This window comes from Physeter macrocephalus, chromosome 4 (genome assembly GCF_002837175.3).
Source record: "Physeter macrocephalus isolate SW-GA chromosome 4, ASM283717v5, whole genome shotgun sequence".
Classification (NCBI taxonomy): domain Eukaryota; kingdom Metazoa; phylum Chordata; class Mammalia; order Artiodactyla; family Physeteridae; genus Physeter; species Physeter macrocephalus.
In genome coordinates, this window is record NC_041217.1 from 141,614,428 (window position 1) to 141,618,646 (window position 4,219).

General features: G+C 45.2%; 1 pseudogene; it reads right to left on the bottom strand.

The window, feature by feature from the left end:
* Positions 1-836: 836 nt before the first annotated feature.
* Positions 837-3,769, bottom strand: LOC112063881 (serine/threonine-protein phosphatase 1 regulatory subunit 10-like; annotated as a pseudogene).
* Positions 3,770-4,219: the final 450 nt, after the last annotated feature.

Consider the following 4,219-nt stretch of genomic DNA (forward strand, 5'->3'; position numbering starts at 1 on the left):
TCCCTGGTGGCCCAGTGGTTGGGAGTCCGCCTGCCGATGCAGGGAACACGGGTTCGGGCCCCGGTCCGGGAAGATCCCACATGCCGCGGAGCAGCTGGGCCCGTGAGCCATGGCCGCTGAGCCTGCGCGTCCAGAACCTGTGCTCCACAACGGGAGAGGCCACAACAGTGAGAGGCCCGCGTACCACACACACACACAAAAAAATTAAAAAAAAATTTTTTTTAAATAAAAATAAAATAGAACCCTGGCAAATTATAAGAACTAAGTAAATATTTGTTGGGTATATGCATGAATGAAACATGAAGTTTTGGGGGGACATACTATTTAGTAAAAAGTGCAAAAAATAAAATGAAATGTATTCTTCCATTAAAACAATAAAAAATGACACACGTTGACAGAGTTTGGAATTTAGGAACTTGGAGACAGTGGTCACCAAGGTTATGTGGAGAAATGAAAACAGTTTATACGATAGGAGACAGGATTGTCGGCAATGTTTTCTCCCCCTCTTTCTCTTTATTCCTGGTATTAGTGTTTCAAAATGGTCTGTGCACTGAAAAAAACCAACTTTTAAAAAAAGTCATTTTCCTGAGGCAGATGAAAGTATGGATAGAATATTATGCTTACCAAACTTATTCCTGACAAATTGGTCTCTATATTCCAGGTAGGAAGGGACAGTCCCTGGAGCTTTCAGAGAGAGGAAAATAAAGACAAAGAAGGAGAATGATTTGCTTAGTGTTTGAAGAGTAAGTCACAGAATACTTTATAATTAAAGGATGTGGGGAGCAGGGGACAGAAACTAGCTTCTCTGGTCTGTTTCCACAGGCTCCATTCTGCATTTAACAGTAGAACACCAATAACTAGCCAAAGCCGGAACATAGAGTCACACATTCTGTACATGTCACAAAGGTGCCAGAGGCAGGAAACAAGTGGCAGCTGTTATTCAGACCCTGCTCTACTCTCCAAGCCACTGAAACCTGGTGTGAGCCTGTATCTGCCCAGAGGATGTACATTTTTCTAATTTTCACACAGGCATTGCAGGGACAGGTATTGGAATCGGACTTTGACATAGCATGTTGGAGTCTGTGGCTGAGTAAAATACCTCTCTGTTGAACCACATCAATCTCCACTCCACTAAGGACTAAGGTCAGGCTTAATATGTAGACTTCAAATAACCATATGGAAAGGCAGGATGAATATTTATGACACACAGTCTGTTACCCAGACTTGCACACATGTTGGAAAACTGAAGTTTATATGCTGGATGTAAATATAGAACATTAAATGACCTTATCTTCCTCTGATCCTATTGCCATGATTTAATGGAGAAACAGGGTGGGAGGGTTGCAAATAGAAACAGACAAAGAAAAGCTTTGGAGTCACAACTCTTAGAATCAATAGGAAAAACATTAGGTTGAAATGAAGTCTCCAATCACCTTCTCCCTATATACCTCTCTGACTACCTCAGGAAAAAAACATTAAAATAATTTCAGGCTTGTACTCCTCGCATTCTCCACATCAGTCACGTGAACTCCTCAATGTTTCCCAAACATACCATGCTCTCTCACCCCGCCTCTTCTTGGCCCATGCCTAGAAAGTCTTTCACTGTCTTCTCTTCTCAACAAATTCTCTTCAGCTTTTAAAACTCAGCTCTAAGGTCATTTCTCTAGCAAGCCTTCCCGATAGTCCCTCTTTTCCATTGTAGATATTCCCTCCATCTTCGGTGTTCCCCCAGCATTTGGCATAACTCTCTATTAGTATCTAGCATTATCTGTGAACATATCTACTAACCTCATTAGTCTGTGAGCTATCCTAGAATAGAAGATAATGTTTATATCCTGCTCAGCATCTAACATGGTACCTAACAGACAGTGGCATTTCAGAAATGTTTCTTGGATCATGAACGAATGAAAGAATGAATGAATTCTATGACCCATGTATGCATCTGAAGGCAGAAGATCTGGGTTCAACTCTGTTCTACTGCTAACTTTCTTTATGTGGCAGACTAAATATGGCCACAGATTCTTTGATGCTCCTTCTATTAAGAGATGATGTCCATATACTTTCCCCTTGAATCTGAGCAGAGTCTGTAACTGCTTTAGCTAATAAATAAAATATGGCAGAAATGACATTGCCAGTTTCCAAGCCCAGGACTTAAAAAACTGGAAGCTTCCATTTCCTATCTCTTGGAACACTGCCTCTTGGATCCCTTGGGTGTCATGTAAGATGTTTGACATCCCTTCTGGACACACTTCATGAACAGGCTTTGAGACTACATGCAGGGCTTCCCTGGTGGCGCAGTGGTTGAGAGTCCGCCTGCCGATGCAGGGGACACGGGTTCGTGCCCCGGTCTGCAGGGTGATGAGAGGCGAGAGCAGCACCAGGAGCCAGGGGCACACCAGCGCACACTTTCCTCCATGTTGCTGTCGCTCAGACACCGGGCTACCTCACACGCGTGTTGGTCTGACAGTATCTCTCACTTAGCTGACTCGCCAGAGTCCTTGATCTTATTCACATTTACTCATTCAGTTTCATTCAGTTCAAAATAGAAATACTCTCTGTTTGCCCTCCTCAGGTCACGCCACAGTTTTCCTCTTCCTGCCCTTCCGGGTCAGCTGGCTAGGATCTCCACCGGCTTTGCATCCCAAGCTCCTGGTTCCAAAGAGGCAGTATCCATGAGTTCTGGGACTTCAACAGGGGGAACTGGGGTCCCTGGACGTTTTGTGTCCATAGCCTCAGAAGGAGTTGCTGGCTCTGGGGAAGAAGGTTTGCTGTGCTTGGTTCTGTGATTGTCTTCCATTCAAACGGGCTTGACTTGGCAGCTGTGGGTGACAGCACCTTCTTCTTCTTAATTTTGATGCCTGGAACAGGTGCTGAATTTAGCGCATCCAGAAAGCCCAGGCCCTCTATAGGCTATGGTGGGATGATCTTCACTTTGATCTCTCTGGTGGCATTGGGTGTCGTGTTTAGTGGCTTGTATTTCTTCTCTGCAGGGGGTGCAGCATCTCCTGGGGCAGCTGTGGAACTCTGACACTTGAGGAAGATGGGTTTAAGGTTGTACTTGTCAGAAACCACCACTGCACTGGCATCCTTCTTTACAGGCACCAAAGACGGGGTCTCCAGCTCTAGCCTAGTGGAAAGGAATGTGATGTGACTGGGCACCATGGTTAAGAGAGACCTGGGCTTCTCCCTCTTCTTCTCTGGGGCCTCCTCAGTCTGAGCCTCAGCCTTCACCTCAGTCAAAGGTCACTCAGGAGGGGTGGTTCAACTCTTTCCCTCTTCTTTCCATTTCTTCTTATCTTTCTCAGCAGGCTGGGTGCTGCTCTGGGAGTGGATGACAGTCATTCAGTTGCTGATAAGGACTGAGGCCAATTTCCAGAGCTCTTCATCCTTACTTGACTTGCTCAGTTGCTTCACCACTTTGGCTGTGTTGTGCTGCTTGAGATGGTCAACAGTGAGTGGTAGATGCTGCAGCATCAGCAGAATTTGCTGCAATAGGGGAATGTTGTTGGTTGTCTTTGAATATGTCAGCCAATTGTTAAGAAACTTGTAACTACCAACATCAGTAAACTTGACCAATATTTCTAGTGAACAGGTCTGCAGGAGAGTGTTCAAGTAAATACATCGACTCACTATCTTTCGTGCCTCCTTTATCATACTGAAGATCTTCGAAATCCCATCACACTCTTGACTTCCCCATGTCAGTTAAGGAAGCTATCCAGCTTCCTTAAGCTTAAGGAGGATCTTTGGGGTCTATGGGACCTGAACCCATGATCGAGGTTTTATCAGGTTTGGGGTGGAGGGGGTTAAAATTTGGGGAAAAAAAATAAAACAACCAACCAGAACCCAAAACTCAATTATTTGTGGGGCCTCATTGGATCAAAAAGTCTCTTTAAAAAAAACTAAGGCCAGCTCCGTATTCATCCCCCCCACCATCAACTCCATTTAGGGAGGGGGGTTGTAGAAAAAAAGTTCTGAGTGGATTCAAAAAAGTAAATGCTGGATGAGTGAATTTGGGTGTGTTTGGGAAGGGAGGGCTGTTAAATTATTTTTGAAGCTACGTGGTGATGGTCCTTCAGCCACAGATTTCAAGTCCCAGGCAGAGTGGGCTGGTGGGGTGGGCCAGATAGGTGGGAAGGGGCAGAAGACACAAGTGGTTGGGCTTGTGGCTGCTGTTTTCCCTCCCCTGACACCCTCAGGTTCCTTTCAAGGTCTTCGATGT